The sequence below is a fragment of the Peromyscus californicus genome, unplaced genomic scaffold, assembly GCF_007827085.1.
Source record: "Peromyscus californicus insignis strain IS unplaced genomic scaffold, ASM782708v3 Scaffold_3__1_contigs__length_106647218, whole genome shotgun sequence".
In the NCBI taxonomy this organism is placed as follows: domain Eukaryota; kingdom Metazoa; phylum Chordata; class Mammalia; order Rodentia; family Cricetidae; genus Peromyscus; species Peromyscus californicus.
In genome coordinates, this window is record NW_026294551.1 from 69,516,616 (window position 1) to 69,536,190 (window position 19,575).

At 49.8% G+C, this 19,575-nt stretch overlaps 1 protein-coding gene across 3 annotated transcripts in view; it reads left to right on the plus strand.

Moving 5' to 3' along the window:
- The window catches only part of Rad50 (RAD50 double strand break repair protein), a 204,594-nt gene that overhangs the window by 48,796 nt on the left and 136,223 nt on the right, over positions 1-19,575 (plus strand). The window lies entirely within an intron of this gene.

Below are 19,575 nucleotides of genomic sequence, written 5' to 3' on the forward strand. Positions count from 1 at the left end.
TCACACTGACCCCACTGCTGCTATGGGCTTTGCATCCTATTATTATGCTTTTGAAGATGTGTGTGTGTGTGTGTGTGTGTGTGTGTGTGTGTGTGTGCGCGCGCGTGTGTGCGTGTGCGTGTGTGTGCGCGTGCGTGTGTGTGTGTGTGTGTGTGTGTTTGTGTGTGTGTGTCTTGACCACTGAACCATCTCTCCAGCCCCCACTTACATTTCACAAGCCATAACGCATACAGAACCTCAAGTCAAACAAGGTTTTCAAAGTCTACGTAAGTCTGGCTTTGGTGGTAGCTGCTACAGAGGTGGGTTTCCTCTCCCAATGTCAAAACAAGAAGCAACGGTAGATTGCGAGGGACACTGTACTGTCAAAAGAGAGAAGCTGGAGATGCTGTTTGACCAGTTATGCTCCTACCTCACCTGGACAAAGGAGGAGCTCTCTAGGTAGCAGCTGAGTCGGGAAGCCCGGACTGCTGAGATGGCCCAGTAGAAAGCACTAGCTGCCGAGCCTCGTGGCCTGAGCTCCATCCCTGGGATCCACATGGCAGGAGGAGAGAACCAATCCCCAGAAGTTGTCCTCTGACTTCCAACCACATGTAAGCCATGGGGTATACACACGCATAAACACACACACAAATAAGTGTAATTTGAAAATTTAAAAAAAAACGAGACCTTTAAAAACCATCAGTGAGCCTGGTGGTGGTGGTGGTGGTGGTGGTGGTGGTGGTGGTGGTGGTACATGCCTTTAATCTCAGCACTCAGGAGGCAGAGGCAGGTGGATCTCTGTGAGTTGGAAGCCAGCCTGGTCTACAAAACGAGTTCCAGGACAGCCAGAACTACACAGAGAAACCCTGTCCCAAAAACAAAACAAAACAAAACAAAAACAACTCTCAGTGAAGGTAAAGATTTACTAGATGGTCAAGCTAAAAACAAAGTCATTGTATTGTTAGTTTAAATAAGTCTATGTATATGGGCACCAGTGTTTGTAATAAAACACCCCAGAACTACGAGGAAGGAGGAGATTAGCAGCCACAGGAAGGTAGTGTCACACTGTCTGGCAAGAGTTGCCCCTGCGGTATCACAGACAGGAGATGAGATGGTACATGGGTGAACAAGGTTCCAGCCAGGGGCATTGAAGGCAGAGCCTCAGGGCTCAGCCTTTTTTCTGGGCCACCCCCACAGAGCTATGAACCTTCACCCCTCCTAAGCAGAGGAAAAGGTCTGGACTGTCATTACTATCTCACAGGGAGGGGACCAGAATCAGGGAAGTGGGATGGTGCAGTCTAGTGGAGAGATCCAGTCCGCCACTCCTGCTCTAGCCACACGTCTCTCCTTTCAACCCTTGAGTGACATAGCTTCTATCATATTAATTTATGATCTTGCATCCCACGCCACTCTGAGTCCTTTGCTCAAGTGCATCCATCCGAGGACTTCCCCCGACCCCCAGTATCCCTGTCTAGCAGAAGCAAAGAAGCCTTAGGCCCCTTCCAGTTCACTCTGTGAACTCAACCCTGCAAGGCAGATCAGAGGCACTGCTTGCTTCTAGGTCTAGCTTTTGGTTCAGCCCTCTCACTGTGGATGGCACAGACCCCAAGGTTTAGAACCCTAGCCCAGCCTGTCTGCATAGACCCCTCTCACAGCAGGAGGTTCATGGTCCATGTTTCTGGAAGGACAGATGGGGCCCAGGTAGGCAGAATACCTGTGTGTGAGCCTGTGTCCTGTTTCATCCTGTCTAAGCTGCTTGTAGTTTGACCAGAGTATACTGGAAGTCAGCCATCTCTAGGGAGACTGCCACCAACCTCATGGAATGTTCAGGAAGTTCTCAGCTATGCTCTTAAAACCGAGCCCAATGTGGTCCTCAGCAAGATGTTTAAATTCCTAATCTGGACACAGAGGCCAAGAGGCGTGGTTTGGAAGTCAGAGCTGGCTGTTCCCTATAAACACAGGCACCCTGAGTCAGCCTTCCTCTTCCGTCTGCTAAGGTTGTCATGGCCTCAGCAATGCTTTTGCACTATGGAAGTCTAGCTGCCATCTCTCTGAGTGACTTAGCAATAGCCGTGCGGAGTAGGTGAGCCGTTTCCCTGGGCAGAGTGGGTGGGGCCTCACGTGTTCCCATTACACGCCATTTCACCTGACGCAACTGCTTTCAGCAGACACTGCCACAGAAGAAACACATTGCAACAGCGTGCCGCAACACCTCTTCCGCCTGGATGAGCGATCTCACACCAGCAAAGATGGTATCTCCACCTTTCTGACCCACCATGCTCTGCAGGAAGTGTCTTTCATCAGGACCACTTGAGGCCTTTAAAAACTTTGGTATCTGTCAGGGCCAGTGGGATGGCTCAGCAGGTGAAGGCACGTGCCACTAAGCCTGGCTACTTGAGTTCAATCCCCAGGACCACCCCAGGTGGAAGGGGAGAACCATTCCCTCAAATTATTCCGTAACTTCCACACATGTGCCCTAGCATGCGTCCCCCTTGCAAAACTAAATGTAAAACAAAGGAATTTTTGTTCTGTATGTGTCTTGTGTGTGTTTATGTGAGCTATGTGTGTGCAGGTGCCCACAGAATCTAACAGAGTGCTTTGGGTCCCCTGGAACTGGAGTTGTAAGCAGTCAAACCTGGGCCCTCTGCAAGAGCAGGAAGTGCTCTTACCTGCTCAGCCATCTTTCCGACACCAGCTTGAGGCATCTCGGTGGATCCGCTTTTCCAGTGTATTTGAAACTGCGGGTGCTTGGATCTCTCCCGACCCCAAAGATTCCAAAGAAATTGATGTGAATTAAATGAATATTAAGTTTTTATTAAAGGATGACATAAACAGAAAAGCGCAAAGCATAAATAACAAATCGATCTTATTTCCTAAGTGAACTTAGCCTAAGTAACCAGCATTGAGATGAGGAACATCACCAGTATCCCTTGTTACCAGTCATAACTCTATGGGGTCTGCATGGAAACCTTAGGCATGTTTCCGGAGTCACAGCTGGAGACAGTGGGCATGTTAATAGTCACAGCTGGCTACAGCTGCTCCCCTCACCCCAATCTCAGCATTTGGGAGCTAGAAGCAGGAAGATCAGGAGTGCAAGGTCTTTGTGAGGTTAGTGTTAATTGTCCAGGATCCAGAATCACCTAAAATAGAAACCTCCAGGAATGCCTCTGGGCATACCTGTGAGAATTACCTTGATTCGGTTCACTGAGGTGGAAAGACCCACTCTAAAGGAGGGTGGTACCTGGACTACAAGAGAAGGAGGAAGCCATGAGAGCACAGCCTTCATCACTCTCCCTGTGGATACAGTATGACCTCTGTCTGACTGTGGATGCAGTGTGACTCTCCCTGACTGTGGATGCAGTGTGACCTCTGCCTGTCTGTTGATGCAGTGTGACTCTCCCTGACTATGGATGCAGTGTGACTCTCCCTGACTGTGGATACAGTGTGACTCTGCCTGACTGTGGATGCAGTGTGACCTCTGCCTGACTGTGGATGCAGTGTGACTCTCCCTGACTGTGGATGCAGTGTGACTCTCCCTGACTGTGGATACAGTGTGACTCTGCCTGACTGTGGATACAGTGTGACCTCTGCCTGACTGTGGATGCAGTGTGACTCTCCCTGACTGTGGATGCAGTGTGACTCTCCCTGACTGTGGATACAGTGTGACCTCTGCCTGACTGTGGATGCAGTGTGACCTCTGCCTGACTGTGGATGCAGTCTGACCTCTGGTCTCCTGCTCCCACCACCACACCCACCTGGAGCCACAACTTCCCTACTATGATGGATGGACTGTACCCCAGAATCAAACAGAGTTTCTTTGTGTAGCCCTGGCTGTCCTGGAACTCACTCTGTAGACCAGGCTGGCCTCAAACTCGGAGATCCACTTGCCTCTGCCTTCCAAGTGTTGGGATTAAAGGCGTGCGCCACCCAGCTTGTCAGGATATTTTATAACAGGAAAAAGTAGCTACTGCATAGAGAGTCTGAGGTCAGCCTAGACCCACCTCAAAAAAACATCTTAGATAAGTCACTGACTCAAACAGTGTATATAACTTTGTCTCTGACTCCTTCTACTCAGTCACAAGTTTGTGAGATGACTCATCCAAGTTGTTGCCTTTAATTGCTGATGTTCATTCAAAAAAGTTATTATTATTTAAATATTTGGACAGGGTCTCACTGTGCAGCCCTGGCTGGATATGAACTCAGAGATCCACCTGCCTCTGCCTCCTGAGTGCTGGGATTGAAGGCGTGCACCACCACACCCGACTACTTTGCTCAATCTTAAACCACAATGAGTTGCACCAAATGGATATCCCTGGGGTTATCTGATCCTTCCACAGCTGGGAGGTGTTGCTGGGTGAACATTCTGGTGTGGTCTTCAGGAGCACGAATGTTTCTGTTGGGTGTATGCTTGAAGGTGGAATTATAGTCCCTCCAGCTGTGTGTAGGGAGAGTCATCACATCTTTGCCAACAGTTGGTATTTTCTGATTTTTTTTTCACATTTCCTGGTCTAGTGGGTGTGCAGTGGTATCATAATCACAATGTGGTTTTAATTTGCATTTCCCTTGGTGACTACTGTCGTTGAATACCTTTTTATATGCTCAGTAGCCATTTAGAACTCTCTGGAAGTATCTGGATAGGAGCACATCTCTCTTTCTTGAGACAGGGTCTTATGTAAGTAGCCCAGGCTAGCCTTCAAACTTACTATGGCGCCGAGACTGACCTAGAACTCCTGATCTCCTGTCTTCACTCCCGAAGCGCTGGTGTCACAGGTGGAAGCCGCCACACCCAGTTTCCTGCGGTGCTGAGGCAGACGCCCAGGGCTTTGTGTTTGCCCAGCAGCCCTTCCAGCAGCTGAGCTACAGCCCTCGCCCTGATCTGAGCATGATTCTAAAAGCCCTGGGATAACGCTAGTGTGCAGCCGAGGTTGAAAACCACCGAACTAAACCAGGGGTGCTTGTCTTCTCCCCTGTGTGCGTCCTACCCTGTCCCTGGAGTCGAGAGGACCTCGTGGACTTGAGAATTGGGGACTACTCACTTCCCACTAGATGCACCTCCCAGAAAGAAGCAAGAGATTGAGGATTTTAGGAATGTGACCTCCACTTCAGAAGGGCCTGGGGGTGGGGCTTGAGGCATCCACCGCTACCACAGGCATTTCCTGACCACAAAAATGGCCCCTTGCTGGTCCTCATGGAGCCTCAGGCAATCATGGAGAGGAAGTAGAGGGGCGCCATGCCAGGTACTTCCCAGTTTCTAGGCGAGCATGAGTGGGTCCCAGCTCATGCCTGAGGTTATGGTCAGGCTGGGGACAGTAGAGCATGTGTTCCCGAGACTGAGGGAGGCCTGCTGTCTGTGGCCTTTGTGCTGGGTGCCAGATCAGCTGGTGGGGCTCTTCCATGTGGGTCCCAGTCGCTTCCCTCATCTGGAATGGCCTCCTCCATTCCCTGGTTCCAGGGCCTTCTCAACCTCTCCTTAACCTAACCCAGGCCTCTCTGACTTCTGCAGCACTTCAGGTGAGGACACACAGTGTGGCTTCTGGTGACATGCTGCCTTGGTTGGGTCACCTCCCATGGCCTGTGAACTGTAACCTCATCCCAGGGACTGCAGGACACTCCCCTGCTCCCCATGGTAACGTGGTGAGAGCATCTTCAACATGAGAAGGAGACTTGGTCCATACATAGACAAGGTCAAACTGACTGCCCTGTGTGGGATCCATGGTAGCACCATGCCACACTGGTTAGTGACAAGCTCTTCCACTGAGTCAGAAAGTGGTCCCCAGGACCAACTTCTGGGATGCTGCCGCCTGGACAAGGTGTGCACAAAGGTCCCTCAGACACAGCGCAGTAGACTCCAAACACCCCACTGGAGTTCACCACAGTGCCTAGAACTCAGGGTCTGTGCCATGCGCTCTAGGGAAGACCAGGGGCTGCCTTCTCTTCCTTGCAGCCCTGCCAGCTACACACTATTGTGTAGGCACACATTGACATGTTAGGGGCTGGGGCACAGAACTGCTCTGGCCTCTGCTTGGTGCCATGTCTCACAGATACAGACCCATCTCAGAAACTGTGCTGAAAATAGAGTACCATATCTGATCATCCAAATGCAGATGTTAGGGTTCTCCTGATTGGCCCAAATGGTCTGCAGTAGCCAGTGACTGGAGTGCTTCCTGAACCCAGGAAGGCAGGAAACCTCCTCTGGCGCGCGTGGAGGAAGCTCGCGGGTGGAGGAAGCTCACAGATGTAGCTTCACCTCCTCCACCAGCAACCGGCATGTTCTGTCTTCATATTCACCACCTGAGCGTTATAAACGAGCGCCTGTCCACTGAGCATGCTCCCTTTCACTCCAGGGGTCCACACACCCCTAGCAGTCACGCCCTTCCACCCTCTCAGACCACGCCCACACAGGCTCCTACCCCACTGGCTCCTGACATGCAGCCTTGATGCGCTGTCTCCACCGTCTGCAAAGGTGCGTCCTGCACTCCACCTTCCCCATCAAGTAGACAGTGTGAGTCACTACAAGGGGTAAAGAGTCTTGTTCTGATAGGTTTGCATTAGTAAGAAAGCAATCTGGATGAGGGACATGCAAATCAAACCCATAAGAAGATGCTACTTCACCATTTTCAGAAAGGTTGTTATCGACAAACAAAACAGAAAAGAAGCACTGGCAAGAAACTGGAAGTATTGTGTGCGGCTAATGAGAACGTTAAATGTGTGGCCACTATGGAAAACACAGTGGCAGGTCTTAAGGAGACCAAGAGAGGGGGACAGTGGGTGACAAAGAGGAACGGGAAGTGGCAGAAAGACACGTGGAACACGGGAAAGAAAAAGAGACCCAGTCACAACTTATAAAAGAAAGAATTTAATTGGGAGCTATCTTACAGTGTCGAAGGGTGAGTCCTTGGCCATCATGGCAAAGAGCAAGGCAGGAAGCATGCAGGCATGGCACTGGAGCAGCAGCTCACGGCTTATGTCATATCCACGAGTTGGAAGAAGGGAGAGAGACAGACAGACAGACAGACAAACAGAGACTGGGCCCTTTTGAAACCTAAGCCCAAGCCCAGTGACAAGGCCACACTCCTATGTTGTAGAATGTTAAAGATATGTTACATTTGTTTATTCTGTGGAACATTTGTTTTAATGATGCAAAGGTATGTTGCATTCTTTCATGTTGCATTTGTTTAACTCTGTGAAGCTGTGTTACTGTGCCTGTCTAAAACACCTGATTGGTCTAATAAAGAGCTGAACGGCCAATAGAAAGGCAGGAGAAGGGATAGGCAGGGCTCCCAGGTAGAGAGAATAAATAGAAGGAGTAATCTGGGAGTGAAGGGAAGGAGAAGGAGAGGAGGACTGAGGGGCCAGCCACCCAGCTACACAGCAAGACATGGAATAAGAAGTAAAGAAAGGTATACAGAAATAGAGAAAGATAAAAGCCCAGAGGCAAAAGATAGACAGGATAATTTAAGAAAAGCTGCTAGAAACAAGCCAAGCTAAGGCCGGGCATTCATTAGAAAGAATTAAGTCTCTGTGTAATTTATTTTGGAGCTGGGTAGCAGGTCCCCAAAGAATAAAGAGCCAAGAGTCAAAGAGTAAAAAAGAAACAACTACACTCCTAGTCCTTCTTAAACAGATCACCAACTTGGAACCAAACATTCAAATTTATGAGCCTATTGGGGTCACCTCGTTCAAACCGCCACGGTCTCTAGAACCTTATATATTCATTAAAACAAACAAAAAAACAAACAAACAAACCTACCATAGAGTCCAGCCCCGCTGCTTCTGTCAGTGTAGCCAAAAGAAATGAAAGCAGGGGCTGACGAGATTTTTGTTGTATTTGTCAGCTTGCCATCACTATAACAAAACACCTGAGGTAATCAACCTAAAGAAGAAAACCATTCGGCTCAGCATTTTAGAGGCTTCAACCCATGGTCATCCAGCACCGTTGCCTTTGGGCTTGTGATGAAGTAGAACAGAAGGTGCATGGCGGAGCAAGCTGCTTGTGTCCTTTGGGGAAGCAGACATAAGAGAAAGAACAGCGGCCAGAGTCCCAGCATCTCCTTCATGGGCTCATCTCCAGTGAGCTTTCTTCCACTAGTCCCCACTTTAATGTCTCACCACCTCTCAGTGGTGCCTTAGGCCAGTGATCAAGCGTTCAGCACCTGGACCTTTGGAGAACCATCAAGATCCAAGTGCACCTACTCACCAGTGCTTGTAGCGGCATTATTTACCCCAGCCAAAGGGTAGAGACAACACATGCCCGTTGACAGAGGAGTGGACAGACCATAGGATTCTGATGCCTGCTGCAAGAGGAAGAGGAAGAACCTTTGTGATGAAGTACAGAGGTTCCCTCTGAAGGTTCAGTACTTACATCTAGTAAAACTGACAGTTAATGAAACAAAAGGCATACAAAGTCAACAGCCTGCATAAATACGAGGGACTCGCAAAAGAGTGGGTCACCCAGTGGCCCAGTGACAGTCAGGAACTTATACACCCAACCCCATGCATGTTTGTGTGTGTGTGTGTGTGTGTGTGTGTGTGTGTGTGTGTGTGTACACACGCACTTGCTAGGGCATCAGAAACACTATGTATTCTACCCCGGAGCCCCAGGAATTTACTCTTTTGCAGGGGCGATGGAAAGTGATTACAAGCATTTTAGTTGGATAGACCAAGTTGTTTTGTTTTTTGGTTTTTTGTTTGTTTGTTTGTTGTTGTGTGGGGTTTTTTGTTGTTGTTGGTGGTGGTTTGTTGGTTTTGGGTTTTCAATTTTTTTTTGTTTGTTTGTTGTTGTTGTTGTTGTTGTTGTTGCTTTTCAAGACAGGGTAACCATGTTGTTTATAAGAGGGAGAATGAGCCCTGAAAACAGATGTGGGCTGCATCGAAGTCCCTCTGGGTTCTCAGTGCTGCATTTGATTTTCAGTCATGTATGAGTTTAATCTTTTTCAAGTTAATGAAAAGTCAGTCAAAAGATTTGAAGGCATTGTGTTCTTTGCTGGATCAGATCTACAGATGGTAGGAAGGATAGGCCTTCCCCTCCCTGTAGTTGCTGCCCTCCGCCCTCCCCCCGTGTCCCCCCCCCCCCAGTGCTCTGGGTTGGAAATCTGAATCAGCATATTTTAGGTTATTGTTTTCTGAGCATGAACATCTTGAAGACCGTACACCAAGTAAAACAAGCCAGACGCTCAAGGACACATTTTGTATCATGCCACTAATATGAGCTACTTAGGAGAGTCCCCTTCATAGAGACAGAAATTAGAAGGGTGCTTGCCAGGACTAGAAGGAGGGAAAAGTGGGGGGCTCATGATTCATGGGGATAGAGATTCCAGTTGGCATAGTGGAAACATTCTAAAGATGGTTATATGTAATACCTCAGAAACCATACTCTTGAAATGGTTATAATGACCAAGCAGATGCCAGCACTTAGGAGGTGGAGGCAGGATAATTCTGAGCTACCTAGGGAGTTCTAGACCAGCCTGAGCTAGTTAGACCTGTCTCAAACAAAACAAAGCATGGTCACAGCTACTGTGATGGTTATCGTGGTTGTCAACTTATGGGATTTAGAGTAATGAGGAAAACAACCCTCTGGGCTCGTCTGTGAGGCACTTTCTAGATTAGGTTAATTAAGGCAGGAAGACCCATCCTAAATGCCAGTGGCATTATCCCATGGGTGGGGTCCTAGACCGGATAATAGAAAGAGAGCTGAGCATCGGGATGCATGGCTCTCTGCTTCCTGAGTGTGGGTGCAAAGTGACCAGCTACCTAAAGTTCCCATTGCTGTGCCTTCCCATCATGATGTGTACCCTCAAACTGTGAGCCACAGTTAGCCTTTCTCCCTTTTTTAAAAAAATAATTTATTTAAATTTACTTTATGTGCATTGGTGTGAAGGTGCCAGATTCCCTGGAACTGGAGTTACAGACAGTTGTGAGCTGCCATGTGGGTGCTGGGAATTGAACCTGGGTCCTCTGGAAGAGTAGCCAGTGCTCTTAACCACTGAGCCATCTCTCCAGCCCCAGCCTCTCTCCCTTAAGTTGCTTTTGTCTGACATTCTGTCATGGCAAGTGAGTAAATGTAGTGATACCTATTATTATATTTTACCACAAAAAGGAATGTGTATATGTTAGAGATTTTAGACACGGGGAGGGGGGACTTAAAATCATTCTCAAGCACTAAACAGAGCCACTTTTAAAATTTCAGTATCTTTCTATTTTCTGAGAGAGAGAGAGAGAGAGAGAGAGAGAGAGAGAGAGAGAGAGAGAGAGTGTTCAGAAGCCATATTGAACCTAAAGGAAGAATCTCCTCATCCTGTCCCCCAGCTGTCCCCCAGTGCTGCCTCCTCCCTTGGAGCCACCCAGAACTGGATCTATTCATCTGGATGTCATCAATCTCTTGAGAGGTTTCTCCCGCTGATTCTGCTCTACTCATATCCTGGGTCATGTTTCTCTGAAAATGCTCATTTCTTTGATGTGCCTAAAACTGTGCTGCAGAGTGGGCCAGTAACACATGGGAAGAGATGGAAAGAGTTGTGCCTCTTGTGCCCTTATGTATGTTGAATGACAGCTCTCTGGAGCCCCTATGTCCGTTGGTCAGGCCGAGCTTACTCAGGTTCCTCCAGCCCCTGCCTCGGAGCACCTGGGACATGATGCTGAGCCTCGCACTATCCGTGACCAGATCCGGCTTCTCCAGCCTGTCAGGAAACAGGACCTCCCTTCTCAAGCAGCAGGCCAGCCTCTGCCTCCGAAATGAGTTGCAGGGTTTCTGACCCCTTTTGCAGGTACTTCCTCTGTGCTTCCTCTTCTGAGGCCCTCTTCTGCACTTGAGTGAGTCAAATGCCATGCTCCTCCACCATGGGGCTCTGGAGAGGCTGGGGACTGGGGGTAGTACCCCAAGGTCACATTTGAGTCCAACTATAGCCCCCTTCCTCTGCTTGTTCACCTGGTCTTTGATTCAAGACATCTCTAACTTCATCAGCAAAGAAAAGATAAAACAAGACGTCACGGCCAATGAGAGAGCTGACCTGTATGCCCACCCAGCAGAGACAGCCCGCAGCCCGCAGACACGTGGCCCTTCTCTTTTGACTGGGAGGCCTCCAAAGAAGGCCTTATTTAACCTTGCAGTCAGGAGCTTTACAGCCCAGCCCTGAGAGGATTATCTTTTTATTGCAACTTTGATTAATGATTGATCAAAGTCTGATACTAGAAGCACCGAAGAACAAATTTGCCCTAGAGATTAGGGGCGCTTACATCTGCCAGGCTGCCTGGGGACCTGCCCACCTGCTCTCTCCAAGATCAAACCAGGGCAAGGGTGCATGGGAGACCCACCCCACATGTTCTCCAACAGGGTGGGGAGCGGAGATGAAGTGTCCTCAAGCCAGGTTAGAATTAGGCTAAGAATGTCACGAAATGACAGTGACAGGGAGAGAGCCTTGACAGCCTTTAGCAGGATCTTTTGGACTTGTTTTTGTTCCCAATGCTCCCCATTCTATTTTAGCAGCTGAAAGGGAAACTGAGGCAGGAGGAAGAAGCTTCCTGGAGACTCTAAAAACGGCGGAGTTTTATCTCAGCCGTTTTCTAAAGGACTGCCTTGTCGCCCATAGCCTACCTGGATTCCCCCATGAGGAAGGAGGCGCTTCCTCACACAATTTAACTGAGGGTCAAAGGTCAGGCAGGGAAGGATGGGCTGCTGAACAGAGACCCCCTTTCATGAACATTTGTACTAGAAAGTGCCATGGAGCTGGTTCAGGCCATGTTGGTGTGCTCCAGCTGTCTTGGATGCTCTCAGACTGCCTTCGGGTAGCCCATAGTCCAAGTGAGAATCGCCGAAGGATCCCAACTCAGAGACCAGGAATCTGCAGCTTCCCAGCACCCCCACACAGAATTCTGGCCCTGCCTTCCCTCAAGGACCCGTGGGAGCAGGGTGCTGGCTGCACAGCTTCCTGCTCTACAGCTTCTCTGAAGCCCTGGGGACCAGGGCAAGTAGGAAGCTGGCAGAGCTGCTTCTAAATTGAAACTGGAAAATAAAACTGGAAAATAAAACTGGAAATCACAGCCTCACGTCCCTCGGAGGCGCCAGGGTTTCTTTGCCACATGGAGAGTCCCTGAGGGAGAAAGAGGCCTATTCACTGAGGGCAGGAGGTGTCAGTACATAACATGTCTTCACGTGCAGACTCTTTCCAACAGTACTTGAGGGGGACTCCCCCATGAGGAAGGAGGTGCTTGCTCACACAATTTAACTGAGGGTCAAAGATCAGAAATCCTGGGCTCTCTTCTCCTCTCACCCCACCCCTACAGATACACACGGGCTCCAGTGTACACACACTGGATGGTTCCAGGAGGTCAGTGTTCGTGCAGGCAGCAGATTACCCTGAAGAAATTAGAATACAGGAGAGAATTCAGTGAGGGGGAGCTACAAACTGACCCCACTGCTGTCTCCACCCTGCCCCTCGCCTCACCTGAAATGTCTCCTCCTCAGGGAAAAGCAGCCCAAATCCCCCCAACCCTACACACCCCTTGGGTTAAGACTCCTGAAACTTGACCCTCTGCTAACCCTGTATTTGCTATCCTTACGGTAATATGCCTAACGTCTGCCTCTTCCACTGGACGTCTTTGAGGCTCAGACTTGGTCTGTGTGGCTTACATTGTGTCCCCAAGGTGTAGAATAATAGTACCTTGCATGCAGCAAGTACGTACTCGGATGTGTACAGAACTGACGATGCTCTCTCACGACTGCGGCCTCAGGGACTCCAGTGTCCACACCCCTTCTCAGGCCCTCCGAGCACCTTCCTCTGAAGCTGGTGGTGGCAGATACCCCAGATCGGCTGTCCCCAGTTCCCAGCCCCCGCTCATGGAATACTTGGACTGTCTCCAGTATATGTACAGGATTCTAGGTTTAGTAGCAGGAGGTGGCCACAGGGGTAGACCACCCGTGGCACACCCAACATAGCCCTGTCTTTGCCCCCTATACAGCTGGGCGTCACACAGCCCGTCCCATACACACAAGGACACCTGGCTCCAGAAGGACCAGAAAAGAAAAGCCACTTTCATCCTGAGGATTAGGAGCTGAAGGTTGGGAACATGACTGATTTTTTTTTTAATAATTTTTTATTACATTGTGTGTGTGTGTGTGTGTGTGTGTAAAGCAAAGCTCCCAAACACACAGGCAGTACAAAAAGGTGAGGGGCCTGTGGACGTCAGCCCATCTTCCCTGTCTCCTTTATCTGGGGTAGGACCACAGCTTCATTTAATGTTAAGCTACAAGTTGTACCAGAGGAAAGGGATAAACTGAAAGTGCCAGCCGTTTGAACTGCGGGCTTGCCCGGGCTGCAGTGAAGCGATGTGGTCAGAGCAGATGGTGAGGGCCACAGACCAGGCCCACTTCCTCCCTCCCTGCCTGCATCCTCCTCATCCTCCTCACACCAGTAGGCTTCCCCAGGCTGCAGGAAGTGGGGCTGGGGCAAGGAGCAGGCCCTTTGGGTGTGTTTGTGGTGGAGGGGCGGAGAGAGGGCACAGAGGCGCCATGGTGGTGACAGAAGCTCGGTCCTTGCTGGGGCTGGGCTTGAGAGCAGCCATGTGGTGGTCTCTGCGTTCTTGTCGTTAAGCCTGCTCCCTCTGAGGCTGCAGCAGGCAGCAGCAGGCTTTTCTGTCTTGAGATTCACAGGTCTCGATGGCATCCAGGGAGAGAAGGGAAGGAAAAGGGGGAGAGCTGAATCTTTTCTCAGAGGAAATGCAGCTGTGGTTTTGAGATGTTCATATTTCACAGCTGTGGCCGGCGTTTCTCAGGGTTCTCGGAGGTAAACGCGGGGTCAGCGCCATGTCACCAAATAAGGTTCACAGTGACCCTAGCAACAGTCTTCACTGCCCATTGGCTGCCACGGCCGCCACCGTCCACCAGTGCAGGCTCCTGGAGGCAACTCAGGGGCAGGCTGATGTTTCTACATGCACAGAGGTTCCTCTGTCTGCCCTGCAGAGTCCCATGGAGAGGGGCAGTGTTCCGAACAAAGGTGGACAAGCGGGGGTGGGGCAGAACTGCCCGGCTGTGTGAGTTTCAGAGTCCACCAGAGTCCTCACACAGCCCCTGACCAGCACCATCTGTGTAGTGGCCGGGCCCCAACTTGCCAGGGCAAGCCCTCCGCCCGAGGTCCCACCACGATCTCCACCATAGCTTCCGTTTTGGCTCTGCTCAGTCTTCCTCTGCGCCAGGCACTCGACTAGGCTCCTTCTACATGTTATAGCCGTGGATTCTCTCAGTAACCCTGTCAGCCCTCCTTCATACAGAAACTGAGGCTGCAGAGAGTCAGGACTAACCCGGAGCTATGCTGCTAATAAGTCACACTTTAATCTCGGTTTCGACAGGTCCAGATCCCAGGCTGTTAGCCACTGCACTGTACTGAGGGTACCCAAGGTCTCTGGCTCAGATCCAGTGTTGTGACACAGGGGACTGAGGTGAGGACTGCCCATGTGACAGATGCCTGGGGAACCTGGTGCCCAGCAGTGGATTGTCTGGCTCCATATCTCAGCAAGGTGGCCTGGGCACTCCCCCAACAGGCTCCCCAAGAGTCTCGCATGGTCCTCCGGAGAGTATGCAGTTCAAACACTGGGGTTTGAGGACCAGACTTCCTTGTGGCTCTGGTGTTGGTTTCCACTTCCTCTTCTGAATTTCTTCCCACCCCACCCAAGTGCACCACCAGTGTGAGGAGCAGAGAGAAGGCTGCTGTAGAGGGTGCTAGCCTGTGGGGGCCAGAGGGAGCAGGACTGGCCAGGCCAAAGGGTTCAGACCGTAGAAAGTCAAATTATAAGAGGAGGCACATGCTTCTCCTCTCCCCGGATGACACTTCAGAGTTACAGCACCACCTCCCTGAGGAACATTTCCTAGGTTAAAAGTAAAGTAAAGATGGGGGGGGGGGGGAGGGCTGAGCAGGTGGCTCAGTGGTTAGGAGCACTTGCTGCTCTTGCAGAGGAGTGGAGTTTGTTCTCAGCACCCACAGAGGGTAACTGCCTGTAACTCTAGCTCCAAGGCATCTGGCACTCTCTTCTGGACTCTGTGGATACATGCACACACATGCATGTATACACACATGTACACACATATACACACATACACACACAAACACAAATTTTTTTTGTCTTTTTTTTTTTTTTCTAAGAAGTTGGGGCCTGGTGAAATGGCTCACTGGGTAAAGGCACCTGCCACCAAGCCTGATGGTAAGTTCTATACCTGGTACCTACATGGTAGGAGAAAACTGATTCCCACAACTTGTCCTCTGACCTCCACGTATCTGCTGTGGCATGTTCCCTTACACCCTGCCAACAAATAAATAAATGCAAAGCAAAAAATTTAAGATGAAAATACAAATACCTTATTATCCCAAAGTCTCACTCAGAGTCTTTTCTTGCTGTGGTCCGACTGCTGTACCCCAGCACATCCACTGCTGTGTGACAGAACTTTTCCTGGGGAGAAGCAACACACACACACGTCTCCCTGGATAGAGAGCCCGCGACAGACCAAAATGTGGATAACGCCAATATCTAACTTGGTGAACCATGAGCTTCTGGGGTTACTAACAAAAATATGGGTGCAGGTTACTTACAGGAGCAGAAATGACCCAAAGACAGCTGCACTGCCAACGCCCACCCCAGCATGGGTGATAGCTCGCAAAGCTGGGAACCTGCAGCACACTGCACAGCCTGCAGGCAACTCAGCAGGCTGGAGAGTGTCCTTTCCAAGCGGCTCAGTTACTCTACACCTCGTTCAGGCATCTCATTGTTGATGCTGGTGGATATATCGGTTGATGGCTGTTGCTCAGCTTTCTTCCCTCTGAGAGAGATTCTCAACATTTATTGTCAACTCTGGCAGGGAGGGGCCTAGTGAACCTGATCAATTTCAGGGACTTCCTGAAGCTGTTTTGAGTTGTTTACCTTCCTGCCCAAGGAGCTTCCCTGCAGGATGGAATGTTTCAATCTAGGGGAAGCTGTTACACAACATCTACAAAGCAGAGAAAAGATCCGAAATGTCACCAAGCATGGTGACACATGTCTGTAATCTCATAGATGGAGGCAAGGAAGATCAAGAGTTAAAGGCCAGGCTGGAGTGCATGCTAAGTTTCAAGTCCGCTTAGGCTACATGAGACCCTGTCTCAAAGACAAGTAAACAAACAAACAATAATCCAAAAGCCTGTGGACCGCAAAAGAGCCCAGAAAAACCGAGCATCATTCTTGCAGTGACAGCAGGAGCCACAGAGACAAGTAGTAGCATACCATCGTGTAATACTGTAATGATCACTGACTCTTACCCAGGGAATGATCAACAAAATATATACAATATATTTTTCTTCAAAAGTTTATCCGTGGCGACACTGGGCTGTGGGAAGCAAACACACAAAGGATGGAAATGAACTTCTTTGTCACAGAGGGCAGCCACGGCTGTGATGAATGGGTGCACGTGGGGGATTTTGGAGGTCGGTGATTGGGTTATCATCTCTTGCTCCTGGTGGTGTTAATGTAGAGATTTGCTTTATGGTTATCTGTTAAACAGAACATACGTTTTATATGTTTTTATGCATATAATTTTTCACCATAGGAAATAAAAAGCAGGGCTGATGATAGGGCTCGGCAAGCAAAAGGGCTTGCCTCTATGCCTGATGATCTGGGTTCAATGCCCAGTTAACACACATGATAGCCAGAGAGAACCAATTCCCACAATTGTCCTCTGACATCCACATGCACTCCATAGCAGAAGTATGACCCCCTATGCATGCATATGCACAACAGGTAGACAGATAAATAAATAAATTAGCACATGAGCTGAGGATGTAGCTCAGTTTGTAGAACGCTTACCTATCATTCATAAAGGCCTGGGTTCAAACCCCAGCCCTACACCTACAGGTGTCCCATGCCTGTAATCTTAGCACTTGGGAAGTAGAGGCAGGAAGTTTGGTAGTTCAAGGCCATTCTTGGATATATAGCAAGTTGGAGGCCAGCACGGGCTACATGAGACCTTGTAGAAGGAGGAGAGGGAGGAAAGGGGGTGGGGCACGGAAGGAAGGAGCAGGTGTGTATGAACTCTTGTTGCCCTCAACAGCACTGCCGTGGTGGACATGCAGCTACAGGCCTGTCCCACACTGCACTGTTGTGGGAATTCATTCCATTCAGCCAATGGCTTTGGGGTACAAGCCGTAGGGCGTGGCTTTGTCTGTGTACATGACCCCTTAAGAGCTGAGATAGAGGAGTCCAGTGCTCTTGGGTGGTGAGGGCCAGGTCAGGCAGCGGTGGCATGGAGAGCTTGCTGTTGGTTCCCATCTCCACTGGGCAGAACGGCATCAGTGAGTGTATTATCCCCCTTTTATACTTGAGATCCTTTAACAGACTCTCATGGTTTCACATAACACTGCACCTCTTGGGAGACATTGTTGGTGCCACACCAATTGCTGTACCACAGCTGTGACTGACAACAGAAGATAAAGACCACTATGGAAAGTGAAGGGCTCTAGTAGGTCTAAGCATGGCAAACACAACTCTGACTGGCCTTGCCCTTCTCCCCCACTCCCTCTGCCTTGATAAACTGTTAGATGACATCCCTAAAGCTAGCCACCAAGGTCTAGTCCCTTATTTGGCCACTTCCTCCTCCTGAGGCTGACTACCAAGGTCCAGCTATCAAAGCCCAGAAATTAAAAACCCCCTTTTGGCCAGGCAGTGGTGGCACACACCTTTAATCCCAGCACTTGGGAGGCAGAGCCAGGCAGATCTCTGTGAGTTCAAGGCCAGCCTGGTCTACAAAGCGAGATCCAGGACAGGCTCCAAAGCTACACAGACAAACCCTGTCTCCAAAAAACAAACAAACAAACAAAAACAAAAACAAAAAACCCTTTTGGTTGCCCTAATTAACATGCCCAGTCAAAACAAACCATTTCATCCTAACATGAGATTTCCCCTTTTCCCTTTATAATCTGCCATTTTCCTATGTCCCACATCTGTCTCCTCTCTATCCAGAGGCAGTCCTTGTCCCTCCAGGACAAATATCCTCTCCCCACCTCTCCCCTGTTCCCTTCCCTTCTCCCTCATCCTCTATCTCCTGTCTTTGTTTCTTATCCCTGCCCTCTGTCCCTCTGGGGCAAATCTCCTTTGTGCTGAGAACCTGGTTTTGGTGTATGTATCCTGTGCCTTTCCAGCCCTTTCAGTGCCTGGCCCCTCAGAAAGTGAGGAGGGAAGACGCCTTTAACGTGTTACGTAGCCGGGAGCCATCTGTGGTGTGGGAATGGGGGCTGGAAGAAACCATAGCTCTGTGAATTGCTTTGGCCATCCTGTGACCTAAATAGCTGAAGAAGGGAACAACTTCAGGCCGGTAAGACTTATTTTGGCTCACAGTTTCAAAGGGATTTCAGTCCACCATGGTGGGGGAGGTGGAACTGTGACAGGGGTGTATGGTTGAGGCAGAGCAGGAAGCAAAGAGTGGCCAGCACTAGGGGCTGGGCCCTAACCTTCAAAAGCCTGCTCCTATTGACTTACCTCCCAGGGTCCACCCTCCAGCCCTGTCTAATAGTACGACCAGCTGGGGAACAAATGCCCAAAACCACTGTCTTCTTGACCAAGGCCTAGCTGTACTTCAGGGGACTTGAAGAAACAGAGGAATTCATGCAAATGACCCAACCAGGGGTGCTGTCCCCACCGTGCCCCTCCCCCCCAGTCATCTCGGCCAAGTATCCCTAAGGAGTCCCCCTTCACAGATGCCTCATTCACTCTGCCAGACACCTGATCTCAAGGAAGAAGTAAGTAGCCGGGAGCAGTGACTGATGCTGGAGCTTAAGGGATACTTATCCAGGAAGCCAAGGCCTTCCCAGCTCAGCCCTAGTGGCCTGATAGTCCCTAAGGGTACAGACCTTGTTTACTGCATCCTCATCTCCCGACTTGGCATGAGCCAAGTGTCACACTTAACAAACTCAGCTGAGTGAGTGCGTCGGTAGTAGAGGCTGCAGAGCACAGCGTCATTAGAGCTCTGCTTCACAGGCTGCCCACTGGGCCCCCTGGTTCTCTGGAGGGCCTTGTCTATGGTAAGATATCCCTACCAGTTGGAGCCAACTTCCTTGGCGATGCCCAGGGCTTTTTCCCAAGGGCCCTTCTTACACAGGAAGTCCTGGCTAATGTTCATAAAGTCTGTGTTCCTTTGGTTTCTGCAATTTCAGTGTGCATGGCTCTTCACACTCTAGCCCTGAGCACACGGGTTATTCAGTCTGAAGAAGCAACAGGCATGTCCAATAGATTCTGAACATGCAGAACCAGAGATGTGGGTGGGGAAGTGTTGATTCCCACTCTTTCATTGGCTGCTGGTATATTTGGATTGTCATCACTGGCTGCTGCTGGCTTGGTCTCCAGCCCCGCAAAAAGTTTCAAGGTTGTTTCTATTTTCTCTTTTTTTTTTTTTTTTTTTTTTTTTTGGTTTTTTCGAGACAGGGTTTCTCTGTGTAGCTTTGCGCCTTTTCCTGGAACTCACTTGGTAGCCCAGGCTGGCCTCGAACTCACAGAGATCCGCCTCTCTCTGCCTCCCGAGTGCTGGGATTAAAGGCGTGCGCCACCACCGCCCGGCTATTTTCTCTTTTTATAAGAGATTTTGTTTTT